At 36.2% G+C, this 17,401-nt stretch overlaps 1 protein-coding gene across 4 annotated transcripts in view; it reads left to right on the plus strand.

Moving 5' to 3' along the window:
• TMEM196 (transmembrane protein 196) overlaps positions 1-17,401 on the plus strand; it is a 56,231-nt gene that overhangs the window by 25,175 nt on the left and 13,655 nt on the right. The gene's annotated exons all lie outside the window — the stretch shown is intronic.

Consider the following 17,401-nt stretch of genomic DNA (forward strand, 5'->3'; position numbering starts at 1 on the left):
TTAGGTATGATTGCCAGAAGATGGAGAAATAAATTCTAAAGAGCAAAATAATAGCTTTCTACCACCACACATAATAATTGGTATAATAGCAGTCAATAACAGAGATAAAAATATGACATTTGAAATTCTGGGAGGCACTGTGAAAAAGACAGTTGAAACTCTGTTTCTGAGTCAGACAGAGGCCAGTACTTGATGTATAGATATTAGAAGTCATTGGCAGAGAAGTAATAGTTACAGCTACAAACAGCATACAGTGAGAATAGAACAGAAACTCCAGGAATACCAGCTTACAGGATTAGTAGGAAAAAGGAATCCAGCAACAGAGACCTAGGAGTGGTGGGCAGAAAAGTGGGAGGCAGGCAGGAGAGGTCAGCACCATGGAATCCTGTGAGGAGACTATTTCAGAAATAAAGGAATGCCCAATAGGGTGTCACTGATTACCTTGGAATGAGCAGTTTTAGTGAAGTGTGGAAATAAAAATGATATTCATGTATTTATTCAACAAATAATTATTGAGAACCTACTGGTTGTTAAGGACTGTAACCAAGGACCTTATTCTTCCATTCCAACAACCAAGTGTGTACTATAAACCAGGGCGCATGCTAAATATTCTGGCTGAGAGTAGGATGCTGTTGGTAGTTACAAACATGAGTATGAAGACAGTCTCTTTCTTAGATTAGTGTCTAATAATACAGATGATAAACATAAATAACTATAATATGAGTCAAAACATAATAAGGTCCATAAAAGATACACATAAGGTACTGTGAGAATTCAGAAAAAAAGACAGAATCACACCTGGTTGGAAAATTTTAGATGGACCTGGACAATTTGTAAGAATAAGAACAAAATTTTCCAAGTAGAGAAATGGATATAAACAAAGATAATAAACTAAGAGTGTACAGAGAATGAAAAGTCCTGCAGTCTTTGTAGAACATCAGCAGGATACCAGTTCATAAATTAGGTTGGAACTATCCATATGAGCCCAGATGACATGCCAAGAAGTTTGTTGAGCCTTTGAAAAAAGTTGTATGAAGGCAGGAGTGAGGTAACTGAAAATTATGCTTAGAATGAACTTAGAAAGACATTGGAGAAATAGAAGTCAAAGAAACCCTCTGGGCTCTCACAACCTTAAAGGTCCAAGTGAGGGCTGGTGAGGACCTGAATGAAATAAGAGATTCATTGTGGATGTAGAATTAATGACACTCTAATTAATTCAATGAAAATAATATGGAAAGGGGAGAAAAATTAACCGTTCCTCTGATTTTTGAGAGAACAGTAGTAAGAGTGATAGAAATAGGAAAAGGATGAGTAGGAACGCTTTGAAACTCCTTTTGCGAGTGTACCTGACAGAGCTCTTTCTTTGACTCGTGTATCTGGCTGTGAGCGCAATGCATTGCAAAATGATTGTAGGCTGAGCTAAAAATAGAGGAAGCTTTCAGGTTGAGACCAACATCCTGTGTTATTCTCTGGTCTCTTGGAACATGGACACATTTTAGACATGGCAGTTTTGCTGTGAAATATCACATTCAGAGGCAGTATTATTGGCAACACTTAGACTTCCCTGCATCAAATAGAAATTAATATGTTTGACAATTCCTTTCTAGAAGGTAGCCCACTTGTAAGCCATGAGGTCTTCCTAATTGCAGCTCAGCATATCAGGGCTAGAAGTTGGAAAGCGTGATAGTGTGCAAATCCCTAAGTATATATCGATTTGATATGGGATCACTCACCTCCATGAAGGAGGGAACATGAGCAAATATACACATGGTTTTGGTGTAAGACTCTGAGAATGAGAAAAAAAAAGCAATAAATGTATAAAATAGTTTTTAATTCCTGTTAGAAATTCAGATGCTGTTCTGTATTCATCAGAAACTCAAAATATTATACAATTTTAGTTGTTATTATTAATAGCTCCATTTATTTATAGTTTATTGGGTATTAGAAATTATACCAAGTACATCATAAGCATTATCTCAAACCTTTTGATATCACTGTAAGATAAGTATTAGGATACTGCAGTAATATATCCATTTTATAGATGGAGAGGTTGAGATTCAAAGAGTTTAAGTAGCTGCTATAAGTGGCACCAAAATGTGGCATAGCCAGATTTAAAGCCCATATTTCCAGACAAAATCTGTGCTCTTAAACCATTATGCTGTATACTCCATCCATTTCTTTTAAGCCCTGGCTGTAAAGAGCAGTGCTGGTTCTATATCCTAGACCTTAATGGACAGGATGCATCCACTAAGAAGTGTCCTGGAGCACAAATACTGCTCCCCTAATGCTTCAGAGTACTGGGTAGTTTAACATGAAGAACCACTGCAGATACCTTTCTCCCACTCATAATCTCTTCCAGCTAATGTGCAACCTTCATGCTATCTATCTTGCCAGGAGAAAGGGGTGATTTTTCTCTTCTAGTATTTGTGTTTCCTCTCCATGTTGTTCAGCAAAAAAACACACCAACCTGCTTCTTTCTAGCTCTGCATTAAAAAAAAAGTAGCCGTATCATCCTTTTCCTCTAATCAGCTGCTTGCCACATTGCTTCACCCCAAGAACAGGTTTTTCAACATTCCCCTCAACTTGCTCCAAGTATTACAGTTACACCTCACAGACACCTTTGGGACAAAGCATTATTCAAGGAAATGAGCATGGGGAAATTGTAACCTTCAAAACAAGTATTTTAAAAGGCATAATCCATCACTGTTCCTCCTTCAGAGATGCTGAAGTTTTATTTTGGTTACAAATTATGTGAGCCTCACTTTATTTCTGAGGGAATGGTGTTATTTTTATTGAGTTCCATAAAGTCTAGAATTATCTATAAAGGAAATGAATTGGGTAATAGATGGTGTTGTTTATAGACTTCTAAACATTATAGACCTCATATATTTTCATCTCTGTTGTCCTGTTTGAAAGTAGAAAATGGCCTGCAATAGACAAACACCAGAGGGCCATGGCTTCAAAGTATCTACCATGCCAACAGCAGTTCCCACCACTTTAAGACCTGTATGTGTTGATTCTCCTGGGACACAAATACCTGCCAGGAGGGTGAATGTTATGGGCCAGATGTAATGATGATTAGGGACATCAACAATCTGGAAATTTGCTAGGAAGAAATCTTCTCCTGACTAAAAATACTGGTCTGCTAGTTTATTGATTTGCTTTCCTCACAATTCCATTGCTGACACTTTTACCTTGAAGTGACACAGAGAGAAAGACCATAGAACATTCAGGAGAGATGATCATGAAGATGGCTGAGGGCATGTTTACCCTGGAGAAAATACAGGGTTAACGGTGTACTTGTCTTCAAATGTGGACAACAGGTAGATACCACAGGAATAAAGACTTCAGACTTAAACAAAGTTGAAGTAATTGACAATCTTGAAGTCAATCTTGAAGTCAAGTAAACAAAATTGAAGTTACTTGAAGATGAAAAAATCTGCTTCTCTTAATGAAAGAGATTGCTCCTAAACAGTAAAGCCTCTTGTCAAGGAAGAAATGCAAATACAATGGCGCTGAGCACGTTATGATTGTATGGTTCACCAACATTCTAGTTTCTACTGCAAAAGACTAAGCTAGACCCAGTAAGCAGGAGAATTGTTTGTGAATGTTGTTTGTTTGGAAACAGGAGGATAAAAGGAAGAGAGGAGTCTGGAGGAGCTGTTAATGAATACACGGCTAACTCACGGAAAGCCTTGACCTTCTCTTTCTTTGAAAATAGAATTCTCCAGTACATTTAGCACTGGATTATTATCAAGGGTTCTGGCATATACATAAAGCAAAAAAATGGTGTTTTCCCCATAGGAATACTAACTTTTTGTATAAAACCCACCCAAGTTATAGGTTAGATTTTAATGGATGCCCTTTGGGGTCTTTGTGACTTAATTCAATAAATCATTCAACACAGTTGGAACTTAAAGCCAGCAAGGAATACTTTTTTAATTAGGTGTTTCCATGTATCACTTTATAAGTAGGTCCTCCTCTGCTTTTGAGAAGCGTTGCCTCTGCTGGTTTATTTTGCATCTTGTTCATATTCATTAACTCTTCTAAATGCTAAAGCCAGAGACCAATGGCTTATATGATATAACCAAAACAAAGCTTTGGAACTATTAAGTGAAATATCCTATTATTTTATATAGTTTACAGTAGAGACCTGGGAAAATGCAAAAGAGCAAAAATGACATTGAAATCATCAATAATTCCCACCACTTGGAGATAATCACTGTTTACATTGCCATATATTGCCTTAGCTTTGTATGTTCGAAAGTAATGATTTTTGCAGTATAAGAACAAAATGTGCATAAAATTTTGTATTCTGCTGTTTTTTTAAATAGTGTTAGAAATATTCATTATGTTCGAATGTAGTCTAAGAAAACAGGACTTCAAGCACTGAATTTTAGTTCCTTAGTTTTCTGCTTTGAGATAGCTCCACAGAACAATTTAAGATTATTACTACCTACACTTTCTAAAAAAAGATTTGCCTTCACTCATTGCAGTAGACCACACCTACTTTCTACCTGACTTTAAAGCTAAGCAAAATATATTATTTATCACCGTAAAATCATTTCTTCTTGTCTCTATGTTGGAAAATTGAGCATCGTTAGAATTTTGATATTCCCTTTTGAGTTTGAAAATTAGAAGTCTTTCCTAGCTGCTTTTTTCCTTAGAATAATATCATTATCAAATCGGCAGCATGAGACCATAGAGTGTGCACGCACATGCTTTGGAGTCAGACTGTTGCCAATTTGACTTTTCTGTATTTATTAGCTGTGTTTATTATTATATGGTTTGATAAGCCCTCCTGTCCATTCTTTCCAAGCTGCATCATTATCTTATTTTGGTTGGTTGTACACTGAACACCTCTGAAGCTATAACAGTGAATGGTGGAAACTTTTCTGTTGTCATTATGTATGGTCTTTATTCTAAATGGAACTCCAAGTAGCTGAGTGATGTCCAAGACAATAATAATAATAAATATACATTGGAGAGGAACTGGTGGAAATAAAGGTATTACATGAAAAAGTTAGTTAAATTGAAGGGAGAAATCTTGTTTAAAAATTACTTCCAAATAGAAATAAAGTGTACTATTTTGGTTGTAAATTGAACACTGTTAATTAATTGGTAACTACTGCCACCAAGTGGTACAAAAATTCTTCTTCAGAGACTAGACTCCAATAGCTTTCATGGGGAAACGCTTCCTATCACAACACAGTAATGACCTCTGGACCCAAATTTATTCCATCCCTCCCCATTGTATCATAACCACCCAAGATCTGATCTTCATTCAATGACAGGCTGTCCTTGATTTCTATTACCATACTACCAAATATCCTCCTTTCAAAAGAGAGAACTCGGGGTTTATTTCAATCTCTGTCCCAGGAGATTTCTAATACAGAAAGAAAAAGGCAACTTTACTGCAATTAATGCTGAGACAGTTGGGGCCAAATCATGATTGGAAATCCTAAATTAGTAAAGCCTCTAAAATTAGAAAGGCCTTTGTTTGAATATTAATTCTGTCAATCACCAGCTGTGTAGTGTAAAAAAATTGTCTGAGGACCAGTTTTCTCAGCTGAATATGGGGATCGAATTCGATGACATATGTAAAATATTTAGCCCAGAGCCTGGTATCTAGCAAGTGCTCAATACATGTTAGCCCCTTCTTATTATTAATAGGATTATTATACTACATTTCCCTTCCCTAAACTTAATTAAATATGTATTGCCATTACAATTATTATTAATAAAATTTAATCCAAACCTAAAGAGGTACAATCTAAGGTACAAACCTACTGCTAGAACAAACTTTGCCAAGCATGATGGGGATGTTCTGTGATTTCCCTGGTTCCAAAGAGAGAGCCAGAGAGAGAAGACAAGAATGAAGTCATCCTTAAGTTTTTTTTTTATTCACCTATATGCATTTTTTTCCCCTAGTTTTATTTAGAAATAATTGTCACACATCACTGTATAAGCTTGAGGTAGACAACACTGATTTACATGTATTGTGAAATGATTATCACAATAGGTCCAGCTAACATCTACCTTCTCATGTAGAAACAATAAAAAGAAAAGAAAAAAGGAAAATAATTATTTTTTGTGATGATATCTCACAGAATTAACCCTCCTAACAACTTGCCTATATATCATACAACAGTGTCAGCTATAATCACCATGTTGTACATTACATCCTTAGTACTTGTTTATCTTACAACTCGAAAAATGTACCTTTTAACCATCTTCTTCCAATTTCCCATCCCCCACTCTTTGCCTCTGGTAACCTTTTCTATGAATTTGTTTTTTTGTTTTGTTTTGTTTTGTTTTGTTGTTCTCTGCCTTTTTTAGACTCCACAAAGAAGTGGGATCATACAATGTTTGTCTTTCTCTGTATGACTTATTTCACTGAGCACAAAGCAATACAATAAAGGTATATTCAAGACTTCAGGTTCCAACCACGTTGTCACAAATGGTAGCATTTCCTCACATTTTATGGGTGAATAATGTTCCATTGTGTGTGTGTGTGTGTGTGTGTGTGTGTGTTCTTTTCACATCCTGGCTACTGTAAATAATGTTGCTGTGAACATGGAGGTGTAGATACCTTTTTTGAATTAGTATTTTCATATCCTTTGGATGTATTCCCAGAAGTGGAATTGCTAGATCATATGGTAGTTCTATTTTTAATTTTTTGAGGATCCTCCATACTGCTTTCAAAGGGTGTACCAATTCACAAACAGTGCACAAGAGTTTCTTTTTCTCCACATCTACACCAGCATTTATTATTGCTTGTCATTTGATGGTGGCCATTCTAACGTGTGAGGTGATATCTCATTGTGGATTAATCTGTGTTCCCTAATGACTAGTGATTAGAGCATCCTTTCATATACCAGTGGCCTTTCATATATTTTATTTGGATAAATGTCTGTTCAGGTCTTTTGCACATTTTAAAAATCAGGTAGTTGTTATTGTTTGCTATTGAATTGTATGAGCTTTTTATACATATTTAAATATATAAGGACCTCCTTATCAGATACATAGTGTGCAAAAGTTTTTCCCATCTATTAGTTGTCTTTTCAGTTTTTTGGTGGTTTCTTTTGGTGTGCAGTAGCTTTTTAAGTTTAATATAGTTCTACTTGTTTTTTTTTTTTCATTTTGTGGCTTGTGTTTTAGGCTTGTGTCATATCCAAAAATTCATTACCAAAAGCAAATGCCAAGGAGCTTTATTTCTATGTTTTTTTTCTAGGAGTTTTGTGGTTTCAGGTCTTACATTTAAATCTTTAATCCATTTTGAATTAATTTTTATGATTGGTGTAATATATGGGTCCAGTTTTATTCTTTTACATGTGAATATCCCATTATGCCAGCATCAGTTATTGAAAAGACTGTCTTTTCTTCACTGAGTATTCTTATCTCCCTTGTCAAATACCAGTTGACCATATGTGCTTGGGTTTATTTCTGGGCTCTCAATTCTCATCTATTTGTCTATTTTTATGCCAGTACCATGCTGTTTTGATAACTATTTTATAGCATAGCTTGAAATCAGAAAGTGTGATGCCTCTTGCTTTCTTCTTATTTCTAAGGATTTATTTGGCTTATTTGGGATCATTTAAGGTTCCATATAAATTTTAAGGGTTTTTTTTCTACTTCTGTATAAAAATGCCATCAAAATCTTGATAGAGATTGTGTCAAATCTATAGATGGCTTTGGGCAGTATAGACATTTTAACAATATTAAACTTGCTGATCCATGAACACAGGATATCTTACCATTTAAATGTGTCTTTTTCAGGTTCTTTCATCAATGTTCGATAGTTTTAGTGTACAGATCTTTCATTTCCTCGGTTAAATTCATTCATAAATATTTTATTGTTTTTGATGTTATTATAAATGGGATTGTTCTATTTATTTCTCTTTCAGAGAGTTCATTGTTAATACAACTAATTTCTGCCTGTTGATTTTATATCCTGCAACTGTATAAATTCAGTTATTAATTAGCTCTAACAGCTGTTTAGAATTTTCTATATGTAAAATGATGTCATCTGCAAATAGAGACAATTTTAATTTCCAATTCTGATGACTTTCATTTCATCTTCTTGCCTGATTGCTCTAGCTAGGACTTCTAGTACTAAACTGAATACGGGTGGTGAGAATGGGCACCTTTGTTTTGTTTTTCTGATCTTAGAGGAAAGTTCTTTCAATCTTTTGCCATTGGGTATGATGTTAGCTGTGGGCTTGCATGCATGGCCTTTATTATATAGAAATAGATTCCTTCTGTGCCTTATTTGTTAAAACAGTTTTTTTCATGAATGGATGTTGAATTGTCAAATGCTTTCTCTGCATCTTTTGAGATGGTCATGTGATTCTTTTCTTTCATTCTATTAACATGATGTATTGCATTGACTGATCTGTGCATGTCGAACTATCCTTGCATCCTAGGGATAAATCCCACTTAATCATGGTATATGATCCTTTTAATGTGCTACTGAATTCAGTTTGATAGCATTTTATTGAGAATTTTTGCATTTATTTACCAAGGATAATGGCCTGTAGTTTTCATTTCTAGTAGTATCCTTTTCTAGCTTTCACATCAGGGTAATGCTGGCCTCATAAATTGAGTTCAGGAGTGTTCTCTCCTCTTTGATGATTTTGAAGTTTGAGAAAGACTGGTGTTAATTATTTTTTTAAAGGTTTTTATGTTCTCTATTTCACTAATTTCTGCCCTAATCTTTATTATTTCCTTTTTTCTGCTAACTTTGGGCTCCATGCTCAGTACTGGTTTTGCTCTGGGGGCGATCACCTCTGCCCATCTGCCAGTACTGAGTGCCACTGGGCCACACAGCTTCCAGGAGTTGTCACTAGCCCTCTGGTCATGGGGCCTTCACTCTCCATGATGGGTGAACCTGTGATTTAGTTCCTTTCCTGGACCAGCAAAACTCCTCACTTAAGGACCCAGAAAATGACTTGGTTCAGCAGATGAGGAAAGCCACAGACTGAGTTTACTACTTGGGCACTCCAGGTATGGACTCAATTTGCCAAGATCCTCATGCTGATTGTTGCAAGCCCTTCCCCCTTCTCTGTTACTGTCAGACTCCCAGTGGCTGGGTCCTGCTGATTTCTCTGCAATCCCCACGGTACAGGATCAAAGTGGGAGCTTCTGCTAAATGACCTGCAATGGGCGGTGAGGCTGTTTGTCCTCTCTGGTTTCTCTTTTCTCACTGGAAGAACCAGATGCTCAGGGGAGACCTCTCCATATGATGTGTGCTGGCCTTGGGGGCAGGGCAATATGGCCAACATGTAGCCATTCCTCTCACCTTTCTGCCTCAGTGTGTCTTGGTCTCTGTGGTCCTGAGGGTGCTTCAGCTTCACCCCCTATTCTAGGATTTTCTCAGTGTGTCTTATTAAATAGTTGTTAGTTGTACTTCTTGTAAGGGGAGCAAAGTCAAGAACAACCTATCTTGCCATCTCGGTGACATCACTCTGTTCTAAATCTAGATCTGGCAATAGTTCCTTCCTGCTAAGGTTCTGGGCAAGGCAATCAAGTCCCCTAACTCCCAAAGTGCTATAAAGAGTATGAATTAATTAATGTATTGGAAAGTGGCCTAAATTATAAACTCTGTATATGGATGCCAATTATAATTTTAGATACTAGGCACCATAAAGAGTCATCTATTATTCATTCACCTTAAATAAAAAGAAAGATAAAAATAGCATGACCATTTCTGCAGTTACAGTAAACTGTTATCTGGCATACCATATTCACTGGCCTCAATTAACCAATATGTCCATATATTTATACATTGTCTGGACTAATTTATGGTCACAATAATAAATAGCCCAGGACACTAAGGAGCCTAAAATGCCTTCTGTTTCATCAGAGATAGATTTCATAGTGCACATACTTGTCACTGAATTCCAGTTCTTCAAAATTGATCATGTAGCCATGCGGCAAGTTACTCTTAACTGGAATGTCAGTATATTTCATAGGATCATACTTCAGCCCCTTGTCAGATCTGTACCAACCTGTCCTCTGTACCCCAGAAAGTGGTCATTCAGTTAGTACCCAAACATTTCCAAAGGGACCTCAATGTTATGAGAAAGCCCAAGCTACTTTGTGGACAGGTCTATTCATTAGAAAAATTTTCCTGGTAATAAGTAGGTATCTCCCTTTATGTAACTCCTATATGTTATTCCTGGTTCTAGCATTTAAATCCAAAAAATAATTGGCAATGTTTTAGACTACTCCCATTTCCCAGATAGACCAAAGAATAGGCTTTTTGGTGACATGAGCTTCAACTTATGAATAAGCACATCCTGCAGCAAAAAATGCACCTGTTCTCTGTAGCTGACCTTTCAGCAGTCATGTAAGGTCATGGACAGGCATTTTTATGGTCTCAGCACTTTAAAATAAAGAAAAATATTCTTTGAGTTATTTGATAAAAAAATATGGATAGAAATCAGAATGAAATGCTAAAGAGTCACTGTTTGTATCAAAGCAACTGACAGAATATGCGAAAGAACTATTTCCATTGGGAGCAGATAACCATGAAAGTGGCCTTTGGCCCTTTGTTTCCCTAAGGTTTGCTATTCTCTTGGAATCATCAGCACTGGGTCCTTCAGGCAAGACATGGGATGGATTTAGGGGTTGCCTATTAGATGAGACCTCTGCCACAAAGGGGATAATTGCCATGCATCTTACAATTTCTTTGTTAATTTTGCTCTTAGACCCCTTTGTTTTCTTATCAAGTTCCTTACCAAGTTTCCTATCAAGCTTACTTTAGTGAGTTGAGGGGATAAATAGAAAGGGACTTATGCGCTCTTAGTTTTCATCCACAACTGGGTGAGTGATACAGCCAGGCGCCTGAGGCTAACTGTGATAGTGACTTAAGGAAAAGAGAAAAGAATTTAAAAGGGAATTTTAAAACCAAGGTGATAGACATACTTGTGTAGCTGTCCTGCATACCAGTGATTTCTCTTAAAAGCTTTTCATTTGCAACATTTTATGATTTGTCTACTAAAAAGAGGATTTTTTTTTGACAAGGTATTCCTAATATGCTTAGAGTTAACATAAAAAGGGGCACATTGCACAAATGAACAATGATTTGGGAAACCCAATATTCAGTTCTCATCGAATTTCTGCCACTGACTTTCTGTATGACTTCTTTGCATCTTAATTCCCCTACCCATGAAATAGAAATAATATTAGTGGGATTTTTTTCAGTCTTCCCAGAAATACTGGGAGAGAGAACCTAAATAGCAGATGTTGCAAATTTTTAAAAAGTTAACTATGAAAATTTGAGAATTCATCCCAACAGAATACTTGAGAAAGTGTTTCTTTTTGGGGTCCTTTAACAAGAAACAAAAGTAAAGGAATTGGATGATGAGGCTAAAGGACCATCTGCTAAGACATCTTGTAAACTTTATTCCAGTGAGGCAATAATCCTTATGCTAAATAATATTGATGGAGAGTGTAGTGTTTAAGATTTTCTCCAAAGCCTGTTACTCAAGTGCTTTTTTTTATGTTCCCCAATTATTTTTTTATGCCACATTATTATTTCTTCCTACAGTCTTTGTGTGTTTCAGTAAAAGCATACCTTAACTCCAGGAAATAGAAAATCTGTCTAGCTTAATCTTTTTGCTTCTTTAAGAGCAAGTACCTATTGTCTGGCTCTGCTAAGAGTCTAAGTTTTTGTTTTTAATTCACTGTAGTGTCATAATACTACGACACTACAAAGACATGTAAGTTTCTATGCATCTATATTGTCATAATAAAGTTGCTGAGTAATGAAGAAATGAATCCGTGGAAGGCTGGAAGGAGGGTTCAGTTATTTTATAATGGTCTTCTTTATCCAGAAAGACCTGAAAGCCATCACATTAGTAACATAAATCAATGAGACTAAGAAACCACCATTCAGAGCAATTCTGAAACAATTCATCATCATCTTCCTTGTGTCCTTTGTTAGCTTGTTTATAAGTCTTCTGCACCATTATTATACTTCAGTTACAATGATACCTTCTAAAATTTAGTCCTCAAAAACCTCGCTCTCCAGATTCATTTCCCAGAATTGGATAGTTTTAACAGCCTGATTCATGTTCTTGTAAGATCTTATTTAGACTTTTTTAAGCCAATGAGAAATTTATAATCAGTTTTCAATTTTATAAGCTTTCCAATGAACTCTTTTGAGAATTCACTTATAAATCTCACTATTTACCTTATGAAGATTGTAGGTTTCTCTAGAAATCAAGTTGAACCAGGAACAGGAAAGATATAATGCATCTTTAGTGTTGTTTAAAACCAGTTTGAAGTGACTGAATAGGTATGCAGAGAGGAGGGACACTTCACCCTTAGGAAACTTCAGGTTAGTAATAAATGGTGCTCCGCAATTCATTGGTTACCCGTGGAGTTTGGAAACACCTTATTCTAGTTTACTCTTTTGAACTTCTTGGTTTTCACAGTCCAATTATGTATACTGACAGGCTCTGGCAAATATATTCAGTAGGAAAACTGTAATTTCCTACATGATCCAAAATACTCATTATAAGAAATATATAGCAAACAGAGAAGTATGGCTAAATAATAGAAACATAATGCTGAACCACAGAGTAGAAGAGAAGTCCTTCTCTGTATTTAGTCACAGACTAAATACAACAGCTCCAGACTACCCTAAAAGAGAGAAGGACACAGAAAGAGAAAGAGATGAACAGAAAAAGTTGAGCAAGAAAACTTTTGTTAATGCCCTTTAAAGAAGCAATTCTCTTATTCATTAGAGACTCTCTGTGGAACACTGATAGCTCTGCCTTTACTTCAGTCTAGGTGTTCTCATCACCCAAAATGATTCGTCATCATTGGAAACAGAAAAAAATAAAGCTTAAAAGATCTTCAGAGCTCAATTATACCATATTTGTTGGGGGAAATGAACTTGTCAAAGATAAACCACTTAAAATCTGTCATGCAAATGCATAAAATGTTTACAATTACATCTAGAGAAAGCAGCATCAAGTCACTCCCCCATCCCTCTCTGTGGTTGATGAGCAATGTATGCACAAAACTCTCTTACTTATGCTAGAATACTACTCATAACTGGCTTAACACTTGGAAGTGGAGATTAAATGTTCTCTATGAGAGTTTAAACCCTTTAGGGAAGAGAAGAAGCTTGGTTCATCCTCTAAGGCATGGAAATCTTCGGGTCTAATATTAGACGTCCACTGCTCCTCCACTGAGTCTGCTACTCCATTCAGGGCTGCTGCTCCCATGAAAGGCCCCACATCCAGCCAACTCCCAGTAGGGCCAGCTCATCTAAGCCAAACAAGAATTAACTTGGTCCTGTGAATCTATCGGGAAGGTTCTCAAACTGTAGAAGCATAACATTTATTTACTGTGGATTTATTTAGCCTGGTATTTAACCAAGATGCAGATTCTTAGACCACATCACAACAAAATTTGATTCAATAGGGGCCCATAACTCTGCATTTATAACAAGCATACCATGTCATTCTTATAAAAATGGTTTACAGATTTTCTTCGAAAAATTCTTGTCAATGCTCTGTAGTTCAGATCATTTGGGCTGAAGTGGGTCCCATTGCTAAGACAGCCAGGAGAGGATTCTCACTTTCCTTGCAGAAGAAAAAGGGAGGGAGTACAGGCAGCTTTTGTACATTACATAAATCCCAAAAATGTTGGGGGAAATCATGATACTTGAGAATGGATGGATACAGATAAAGATGGATTACTGTATGAAACATATGTCCTCAAATGGGGATAGATCACTTTGGATGAGGTCTTACAAAGGAGTTCAAATAGGGTATGTAAAGTCAGGATTATTCTAACTGTGATATAAACCCTAGGGTTTAAAGGAGTTGTTTTTAGGATTCTTACTCTGCACATCATTGTATTCTCTTTTTCCACAGAAGGAACTCAAAGACAGTGCTTACTCACCTTTAGTCATAGCCTCGCAGGACAGGCTATTGCTTCTGATCAGAAAATGAGGGACTCCTCTCCTCTCCTTTTAGAATCTCTGCTTTCAGACAGGCTTGGCTTGCCAGGTATAGTACCTGAAGGCATAAAAGAACTACAAAGTAACAAAGCAATTGACCCTATATTTTAAAATATCCTATACTGATATTTTAATATCCTGAAATTTTTGTGATATCTTTTCATTGTTTTTACATCATTTGATCTTGACTGAATGAAAAATACCTGGATTTCTTCCAGGAACAAATTTCTGAATGGGATTGAAATAGTGTACGTGTCAAGGTTAAATTGTGATTAAAGGAAAGATTGAACGATAATCACTCAGAACAGACCAGCTGAGAGTACGTAATAGCGTTCAGATGACAGTGCCAAGACACGGCCCAACTGCTGGTTTCGCCAAGGGGAGGAAAGCTATTTTCTGTCTGATTGGAGGCCAAAGACTGGTGTTCTGAGAGAAAAATGAATCAACAGCTGGGATATAGTCTCATAGTCATATTTCCCAAGTCATTTTCTGTCTCATATAATTAAGAACACAAACTAATAAAATGTTACATGTCAATTATATCTCAATAAAGAATTTTAATAAAAAAGTGAAAAATAACACTATCTTTTCTAGTTTGGGAAATCACTTTCCCACCTTTAACAAGGGTCTTCTGGCAATTATCACTCAATGCCAAGATATTATCTTTTTCAGTAATTTTTATTAGATAGGTCTACTTATGGTGACAACTCAAGAGCATCTGAGGTTTGGAAAGGAAACTTTTGAAACCCACAAAGCTATGATTGTGACATTTAAAAGCCCAACACCATCCACATTATTCTCAAATGCCACCATTGAGAAGAGAATTAATCTAATCTGACCAATCATGAGTGTTTCAGAAAAATGAAAAACGAAGTTAATTGGATTTTATTCAGTGAAAAGACTGATTGCACCCACTTGTGCGCCTTGGAATTAGCTAAATTTGATTAATTTCTGCCCCTCCCCATGCATAATGTAATACATTCATCCATCCACCTGACTAATTCATTCTTTTGGTGTGAAATTCCATTATGTCATCTAGTAACTTTATTTCACCAACACAGCTTTGTCTGAGGAGCTATAGCAAAAGTTGGACATTGAAAAAGACAATCTCTCACCCAGCAGTACCTATAATGGCAAATGAAATAACACATTCAATTCCATTTTTGTATAATATGAGGCTCAGAACTGTTTCTTTGCTCCGTAATTTCTTTCCTTCGTTGACTTGCCCATCATGGAGCAAAATTCTTTTTTTCAACCCATTCTTTCCTAGAGGATTGACAAACTATCAAAATGCTTTGCAAACTAAAAGCTCTATTTCAGCTATTATTACAAATGCATAAAGCTACTGAATCTTTTTTAAATAAAGACGAAATATGGTGGTCATTGAAGGTGAAATTGCATTTACTATGTAGTGGTTTATGATTCATTATATTTGACTGAGTATAAAAACCACTCATCCTTGAGTCTAGCCAGGGTGTCAGGTAAGAAAATCACAATCATATCGGCATAGTACCAGGAAAAATATGAGCCGCTTCAGCACACTCACATTTTGTGCTCTATACTACAAAATAATCCTTTAAGAGACTAAAATTGTCATCCCTTCATAGGATGATATTCATGTAAAACTACTCAAGAACTGGTGATAGCAAAGCAAATCATCAAACTTCTAATCCAGGTATAAGGAGAAATATACCCTTTAGCCAGAAATAAATTTCTTTTTAATCAGTTTCTCAACATTTTATATTTGTGCATTTTCCTGATAATTTTTTAATACATTTTAAATAAACAGATTAATTTTAATGAAATTATATAGATCATTAATGGTTACCAAAGTATTAAGTTAAATTTGTGCTTCAGCTCATTATCTTGAGGGGAAAAGGTAGTGCCATTTCTATTTTCTAATGTACTCATCTTCTGTAAAGGCTTGTAAATTTCCGTGAAAAGTATTTCACCTGAGGTGGCAAAAATTTTAATAAGCTGTTTTGGAGTGGCCCACCTTCTTTCACGATCCCACCGCCCGACACTTGCTCTCCTGGCCAGCTAATAGAACCATGGTTTCAAAACTTTCCATTACATCATTTAAACTGAGAAATGCTGCAAAAACTTTTTTAAAACTCTTAGCCCTTTTCCTAAATAAACTTTCTTGAAGAGAATGAAGTACTAATAAGGAACTTATTAACTAGCACAAGCAACTAGATCAGTGGGGAGAGAAAGAGAGAGAGAGAGAGAGAGAGAGAGAGAGGAGAGAGAGAGAGAGAGAGAGAGAGAGAAAACCAATAAGGCAAGAGGAGGTTTTCTTTCATTTTAGAGAAGTTTTAACAAATATCTTTTCTTCTCTACCTAGCAGAGTGTCTCTCTTCCTCTATTTTATTAGAAATATTGCTTATAGCCATGTTCAGTCTGTTTGCTTACATTATTGAAATTACATCAATTTATTTAACAGTTTCACTTTATTTCATTTCTTTAAATGTTGCTGACATCTGTTCAATCTTTATTGTCATTATTGTATTTTTGCCTTTATTTTTCCAGTTTTCTATATTTCAATGAACAAATTTAAAGCTCTACTTGTCTATAATTATCTAGAAACAGTTAGCTCCCCTATTATTCTACTTAATGATACAAGAATCCTAGAAAACTTTACTTACATCTTATCCCCAACCCACCATCTCTCATGCCCAAATCACTGGGGATATTCCTTCTAAACAGGTATTAATTTTCCCCAAAATACTTCTTGATTTAAAAGATTCACTGTTTTGTTTTTTGCTTTTGCTACAACATTCTTTCCCTATTTCTTTTCCTATTTGTTTTCCTGAAGAGCAGCTTCTAGTAAATCTTTTAGAGATTCTCATATAAAATAATGTTTTGGAGCCTGTATTAGTTTCCTATTGCTGCTGGAACAAATTATCACAAAGTTAGTGGCTTAAAACAACAGAAATTTATTCTCTCAAGTTCTGGAGGCCAGAAGTCTGCAGAGCTGCGTTCCTTCAGGAGGTCCCCTGGGAGAATCCATTTCCAGCTCTCCGAGGGCACCTGCCTCTTTGGCCTCATGTCTCTCTTCCTGCATTTTCAAAGCCAGCAGTGTAGCCTCTCCAAATGTCTTTCTCTCTGTCTCATGTGTCTTCATATAGCCTTCTGTCTCTTTTGACCTTCTTGTCTTTCTTTTGAAGGACCTTTGTGATTATGCTTAGAGCCTACCTGGATAATTCACAAAAATCTCCTCATCTCGAGATTCTTAGTTCAATCACATCTGCAAAGGCTTTTGTCACCATCTAAGGTCCGGGGACTAGGATATGTCTACCTCTGGAGAGCCATAAATCAGCCCAGCCTGATTCCGTGTTTCGCCCAAATGCGCATGCCTTTCTTGTAATCTCTTGTGTCAGTAAGAGTTGGCTGAATGCCCAGCTCAAAGTTCAAAAGTCC

Source organism: Manis javanica, chromosome 6 (assembly GCF_040802235.1).
Source record: "Manis javanica isolate MJ-LG chromosome 6, MJ_LKY, whole genome shotgun sequence".
NCBI classification, from domain to species: domain Eukaryota; kingdom Metazoa; phylum Chordata; class Mammalia; order Pholidota; family Manidae; genus Manis; species Manis javanica.